The sequence below is a fragment of the Nicotiana attenuata genome, unplaced genomic scaffold, assembly GCF_001879085.1.
Source record: "Nicotiana attenuata strain UT unplaced genomic scaffold, NIATTr2, whole genome shotgun sequence".
In the NCBI taxonomy this organism is placed as follows: domain Eukaryota; kingdom Viridiplantae; phylum Streptophyta; class Magnoliopsida; order Solanales; family Solanaceae; genus Nicotiana; species Nicotiana attenuata.
The window spans coordinates 170,387-178,580 of NW_017672253.1; positions in this window are offsets into that span (position 1 = coordinate 170,387).

Genomic DNA, 8,194 nt, shown 5'->3' on the forward strand with positions numbered 1-8,194 from the left:
AATGGAAGTATATTTCCCCTATCATTTGCTATTTGTGCCAATGAAAGCCAAGAGACGTGGACATTGTTTTTGAACCACTTGAAGGAGCACGTTGTCAGACAACTTTCAAATATTTGTCTAATATTTGATCGGCATGGCAGTATTTTAAGTTCTGTATAGAATTTACGTGCATGGAAGGAACTGTATGCCTACCACCTTTACTGTATTAGGCACTTGAAAGCCAACTTCCATAGGGCTTATCCAAACAAGGACTTATATGATTTAATGTGGACGGCAGCCGCAACATATCACCAGACAAGGACTTATATGATTTAATGTGGAGGTGAATGGAATTGATTAGGCAGGAAGACCCAGAAGCCTATCGTTGGTTGATGCGACATGAGCTTGACAAGTGGACTTTGCATGCGGATGGTGGTAGAAGAGAGGGAATTACGACTACAAATGTGTCAGAGTATTTCAATGGGTTACTAAAATTTGCATGTGGATTTCCTGTCACTACCATGGTGCGGATGTCATTCAAGCATATGGGAGAGAGGTTTTTTTGAAAGATCTAGAGGTGCATCATCATTCATGGAAAGGGGTGCTGAATTTATGCCACAACCAATAAAACGATTTGAGAAATATAAGAAGCAAGCACAGTGGCATTCATTTTTGCAGTATTGTACCGAGCGAAACATTTTTGAAATTCGCACTAGTCTGCATCACAACTGCGGGAATAATACACACACCGTCAAGAAGCCAGAAGATTATGCTCCTATAAAAAAATGGTCAATCTATCACTTGCCACGCTCACATGCCATGAAGTGCTTTCAATATACAGGTTTTTCAGCAACTAGGTGCGTTGATAAAGAATATAGTGTTGTTGCATACTTAAACACCTATAGTGGATAGTTGCATCCAGTGGGTGCTGAGCATTATTGACCACCGGAACCATTTAAAATGGTGTGTAACAAGGATTATGTGCGTCAACGGAAAGTGCAAAAAAAACGTGTATACGGAACCAAATGGATGTTGGTGATATCGTTTATATGCGTAAATGTGGCATATGTTCCCAAACAGGATATGACCGCCGTAAATATCCTTCAGCTGGTTTGGGAAGCAGTGGTAATTCAGCTTCAGGTGGCAGTTCATCCAATGTGCCCAATTATCAAGGATAAACGTAGTGTTTTATTGCAGTAATTTTGTTGTACTAAATGTCTGTAAATGTTGAGTTTGCAAAATATATGAAATAAAATTATGTTTCCAATGAGGTTAAATCTAATTGATATTTAGCATTAAAGATTCAATACAACAATTTAACATACACCCCAAGAAATAAATAACAATTTTCATTCACCATTATCGTCAATGTCAAGCACTATTTCATTGTCATTATCTTCATCTTCTTCGTCAACATCTTGTACGCACCCTTCCGTACCAAGGGCATCGTAATCTAGGCCCCAGTTGACACATATTTCTCGTATTTCATCGCTATCATCAATAAAACCACTTGCTTGATATCTACAACAATATGGGACTCCTACATCCAACATATGTGGTAGAAACTTAGGTAGTCCCTCCCACCCGACAACTGTTGGGAAAGCAGGATAATCATTGTCTCTATGCAATTTTTCATTTTCTAATATATCCAGTACTGATCCTCCGTTCCTTCCAGATAGTTAAGATCATCCACTGCATGATGAACAACTAGTGCCTTTTCCATCTCTAGAATCTCCTTCATCAAATGCTGAATCACTTCTGGTTCATCTTTGTGTGTGTTTGTTTGGAAGGTTACAGACAAAGCTTGTGGTACAACAAGCCCATGCCAGTGACATAGTACTTCATAATCACATCGTTTTGAGTAAAGGGGAACCCATTGTAGTTTTTCGCCCCAAATTCGCATACCTTTAGGCTTTGTAGATGCGCTTCTGTCACGACCCAAACCGATGGGCCATGACGGGTGCCTGAATCCTATATGTCGAACATCCTTTAGCATGCGTTTAAGATATAAACATGAATAACATACGTGTGGGAAACCTATACAAAAGACATATGTACATATATATGCGGAATACAGTGGGCGAGCCGGCAAGGCTGCTATAGAAAATTATATACCCAAAACTGGAAGCCGACAAGGCCACATACTATCCAACTATACATAACTATCTACAGACCTCTAATAGAAAATACAACTGTACAAGGGCGGGACTGGGCCATGTCATACCCATTTATGTATACAAGCATATCATACCAAAATCAAAAGCAGCTACGGATCAAGTGGAGCATGCAAACTCTCGCTGATCAAGGATCCTAAGAAGGGGGACCGTCAGCTTGCCTACCTGCACCTGCGGGCATGAAATGCAGGCCCCGGGAAATAGGGCGTCAATACGAATAATGTACTGAGTATGTAAGGCATGAAAATCAATACATAAAAGACATAGATGAAATATGGAATAAAGAAATCCACCTGTAAGTCTGAATAACTTTGTAAATCCTGAAGCATTTATAATGTCATGCACGTTCGTATAAATGTCGTGTCATGCATAGGTATAGGTGTACATAACATCATCAAGCCTCTGAGGGCATCCCATCATATCGTCTCGGCCATCGAGGGCAAAATCATCAACATATACCAACTGATCAGGTGGTGGTGCGTATATAACACCGTAACCTTTTCCCGTATCCCATATACATACATACATATATATATACATACATATATATATATATATATATATATATATATATATATATATATATATATATATATATATATATATATAAATACGCGTATATAACACCATCTGGTCACGGGTCGATGTACATGTATAAATGCATGAAAATATGTTAATAGTCTCAATATTCCATTCAAATAAACTTTATCAACTGCGTATTATTCTGAGACCCATGAACAGAAGATATAATAATATGTCACATGGGGAATCAAGAACATAGAGACCCCTAGTATTTCTATGAATAGAGTCATTTATGAAAGCAATGCGTTTGCTCGTTTCTTTTGTGTCATTTGGATTATGCCAAAAAGAAATAAGGGATAGCCTTAACATACCTGAGTCGATTTTGAGAAAGATTACACCGTATTCCCTTAAAATTGCAAAATCTCACATTAATTTAAATTGTTGAAGGCCTTGGGCGTTGCTCATATGACTCTTGGGTGTAACATACAACATCATATTGTGGTGCTTTCATACTTTAAAATTTTCTGCCAACTGTTGCAACTAAGAAGGGCTTAAAAGTTAACTTGGTTGAGAGCTTTTTACAAGAACAACTGAAGGATGACTTGAAATTCTGTCTAACTGTTTCTAACTAGATTGCACTTGCGTGAAGCTTATTTGGAAGTTAAATTGCTTGGATAAGTTGGTATCGTGTTGCAAAAAGGTTCTCGAAAACATTTGTCCTCCAAATGATTTAAATCTTGCCACCTTACTCTACAATGACTTAAAAGTCATAAGGTTTGGGGCTACCACGTAATTCCCTTGTGTAAGGGGGAGGGGGGGGAGGGGAGGGTTTAAACTTTATCTAGTAATTTTTAATTAATTAGGTAATATCTCACTACCCAATAATTAACCCACATAATTAAGAATTATCTCGACTTACTTAAAATACTACTCACTTTTAACATACCTTATACACCTTACTATCATAGTCATGTAGTAGCTTATTGATAAGTAGGGATTTTAACATGTTTTATGATCCTTGTTAGCCTCTTCAAGGACAACCTGCTCTGATACCATATGTTCATTTATTACTCCTTTAATTTATTGCTATAAAATACTGCTTCTCTCCCAAATTAGTTGTTATGATTAGCTTCTCGAAAGTCAATTTGACTAACTTTTGAAGCTAAATTGAATTAGATAAACTCAATATTTTAAAACAAAAATTTACATATTCAAAATTATATGAAAAGTACTACAATTTGTGTATTTTCTTATGTCCAATATGATGGAAAAATATTTTAAATATTAGCCAAAGTTTATAAAGTTTGACTTTCGAAAATCGAAACATGATAAAAAATTCGGAATGGAGAGGGTACATGTACAATTAATTGATGTGGAAAATTTTATATCTCTTAAGCAAAGAAAGTGACCTTGAGCTGGTATTCTCCCTGGACGTAGATTTGCTCATGAAGTTACAAATACGACGATGTTTTCTTTTTTGTCGGTTTTTTTCTTCTATCATGACCGAATTTGGTGTTAAAATTGTTTATATTCAGATATATAACATTCAGTTACTTTTTACAATGGTCAACTGAAGGTGTTTCTTGGAAGTCTAGTGTCATAACAAATTTATAAATTCATGTAAAGATGAGTTATAAAGAATATAACGAATTACTAACTAATTTTTATCAAGCGGTAAACTTTTTATTTTTAAAGTTAGATAAACATCATGAATGGAACATTATTGATAAAGAGTCTAACCAATTTGAGATTTAGTTATCATACTACCATTAATTAATTTTTCATTAAAGAATAAGGAAATAAATTAGACACGTCCGATTAAACAATACTAACTAATAAACCATAAATTTAATTTAAATTTCTGATAACATGCTTTCAATTGTGACTCCTTGAAAACATGAAACTCTCATAAGTGGATCTTGGACCATTCAAAATGCTTGGAAAGCTTAATTTCCATGTTAATGTTCATTTCAAAATGCGGAGGAAGATATTTTTGTGAAAGAAATCTGATGGGTTTTCAATGTCTTTGCCTTATGTTTTGATGATCTAACAAACTTACTGTCAAGAACCAGATAGGGAACCTGACAAGCTTGGTGAATATTGCTAATGAACGGATTCCAGCCAGGACTCCAGCTAATGTGAACTGCTGCAAGTGTAGAAATTTGAGAAACAAGACAGGGACCTGATCCTTTGTGTTTCTCTGACAACAGTACGAAAGTCAACTGTGCACAGCTGGAAAGTGACTACCACAGAAACAGCGCACACAGTCAGCAGTTTTGCAGTCACTTATCCTTTGTCCAACCAAGTGCTTACATCATTCAAGTGATGTCATCGAAGGTGTATTAACAAGAGTGTTACAACAAAACATCATTTTAAACACTTGAGAATTCACTTCAAGAATTCAAGCCTTCTGAGATTCGTGCATTCAATTCTCAAGTGCCTCAAGAACAAAGTTTAACGCTACTACGGACCAGTTCCTAAATCTAGTAATTTGTTGTTCTAAGTTGAGTTGTAACTTTGTTATTGTTCTTCATTGTAATTCCTAATTTGCTTAGCTAGAAGCGTTGCTTGGGAACCCCTTTGTAAAACCATAAACCCTTTGTGTTTGTGTCGTGACTAGAGGTAGTCATGAGTTAAAGTCTTTGTAATAGGTGTATTTCAAAGTGGCTTGTAATAGGTGTATTACTAGTTAGTGAGGGATTAAGAGTTTAATTCCTAGATTGCATAGGTTTTAATCTAAAAGTTGCTCATAGTGAATTTGAAATCCTACCAGTGTAGGTCGTGATTTTTTATCCCTTTGAGCAGGGATTTTTCCACGTAAAACTCCCTGTCTTATTTACTTACTGTTTCATTAGTATTCTCAGTGGAAACTCATAGAGGACCTGTTACTCTATAGTTTAGTGGACTCATATAAACTATCAATTGGTATCAGAGCAAGCTCTTCCTATTAGGCTAACACCTAGGAAGGATCCTTATGACTGCTCCACCAAACTTTGAAGAAGGCCAGTCTACATATAGACCACCCAGGTTCAATGGGCAATATAATGGATGGTGGAAGACAAGAATGCATGACTTTATCATGGCAGAAGATTCTGAGTTATGGGAAGTTATATGTGATGGTCCTTATGTCCCAAAGAAGAAGGTCGGAGATGCTCCGGAGACGGTACCAAAGACTAGAAGGGAATACAACGATGCAGATAGGAAAGCTGTGGAGAAAAATTTTCGTGCCAAGAAAATTTGGTGTGTGGTATAGGAGCTGATGAATATAACAGGATCTAAGCTTGTCAATCCGCCAAGGAAATATGGAAAGATTTGCAGACAGCACATGAGGGAACCACTCAAGTAAAGCAATCTAAGATTGATATGCTCACCACTGAGTATGAGCTCTTCAGGATGAAAGACAATGCATCTATTCAAGACATGCACACAAGATTCACCTCCATCATAAATGAGCTACACTCACTTGGTGAAATTATTCCTAGGAACAAGCTTGTGAGAAAAATTCTCAGTGTTCTGCCTAGCTCGTGAGAGAGTAAAGTAAATGCCATTACCGAGGCAAAGGATCTGCAGGCCCTAACTATAAATGAGCTAGTTGGAAATCTCAAAACTTACGAAATGAAGAAGAAGAAGGATAGTGAAAGAAGAGAACGAAAGAAGGAGAAGAACCTGGTACTCAAAGTTGAAAGCAATGACTCAAGTGAGGAGGACAGTGACATGGCTTACTTAACCAAAAGGTTCAGAAGATGGTCATAAGAAATGGAGGAATACCAAAAAGGGGCACCACTAGCAAACCAAAGAATTATGATCTCTGTCATAAGTGTGGAAAGGCATGGCATTTCATCAAAGATTGCCCTCTCCTGAAGCAAGAACACTTCAAGTACAACTCTGATAAAGCAGCCAAAAGGAACCAGGTGCCTGACAAACGCTTCAAAAGGAAGAATGCTGCTAACAACGTTGTGAAGCAAGCTCTTGCAGCATGGGGAGATTCCTCAAGTGAGTTTGAAGGAGAAACTGATGCAGGTGATAGTTCCATGATGGCAGTTGAAAGTGAAAGAAATGAATATGATTCAATGTTCGCTTTGATGGCGCAATCAGATGATGACAACGATGAGGTAAATTTCAGGGATGTTCAGATAAATCTGAAATCCTACTCTCCTAAGAAACTCATGTCATTAGCAAATGTTCTAATTGATGCCTATCATAGTCTGGTAGAAGATAAAGATGCCTTGACCTTAGAGCTAGGAGAAGTTGAACAAACTAGAGATGATCTAGTAGTGTGCGTAGTTGATCTGAAGGAAACCATATGTGATTTGGAGAAAGAAAAAACTGTTTTAACTAAAAAAATTCTAACATAGAACATGAATGAGATGACTTAGTGGTTGTAGCTGTTGACTATAAGGAAACCATTGAGAACTTCAGTAAAGAAAAAGATGCCTTAGTGAAGAGAGTGACTGAGATTGAGGAAGAGAGAGATGATCTCTTGATAGTGATAGTAGACCTAAGGAAAACAATAGAGGGACTAGGAACTGAGTCTAGGCCTGGAAATTCTGAGAAAGGAAATGAGGTAGCTAGTGAGACACACATTAAACTTGAAAACGAGTTGAAAGCTGTGAAAACCAGACTGTGTGTTGAACTTGAGAAAAACAAGCATCTCCAAACTGAACTGGAAAGAGTGAAAATTGATCTTGAAAAGTCCCTTAAGTGGGCCTGGTCCTCGGAAGCTATTACTGCCATGTATGTCAACAATGGTGGAAACAGGCAGGAAATGGGGTTTTAAAGGGAGAGAACTCCTTACAACCCCTACAGCAAGTATGTTACTGTACCGGATAACTGGCTTTGTACCCACTGTGGGAACAATGGGCATTTCAAGGAAATTTTCCAAGCCAGGGTTCAGTCCATTCAGAAAAACAAAGTGTTTGCTGAAAAGGGAACTATTGAAAAGGGACCAGGTGCCACCCATAAAAAACGCATGTTACCTGTATGGACCAAGAGAAATCTTATTCATCCTCTTGCTTATTACAAGGGACCCAAACTTGTTTGGATTCCTAAAACTAACTCTTGATTTCCTTGTGCAGGGAATAGCGAAAGGGAGCAGTCAACAATGGTTCATGGATAGTGGATGTTCAAAGCACATGACTGGGAATACCATTGAATTTCTTTCACTAAAAGCCATGCAAGGAGAGAGTGTATCCTTTGGCAATGGGAAAAAGGGATACATTCTTGGAGTTGGAAAAGTTGGGAAGTCACTCACTCACTCAATTGAGAATGTGTACTATGTCAATGGTCTCAAGTACAGTCTCCTGAGTGTTTCTCAGATCTGTGATAAAGGAAACAAGGTGGAGTTCTTGTCCAAGATATGCACAGTTACTAATCTGGTAACTGGTGAAGTGGTACTTGTCGCCAAGAGATACAAGAACATCTATGTTGCTAATTTCGAGTCTATACAAAGCAGTGATCTAAGTTGCCTGAAAGCTGTTGATGATGATGCTGAACTCTGGCACAGAAGACTAGGCACGCAA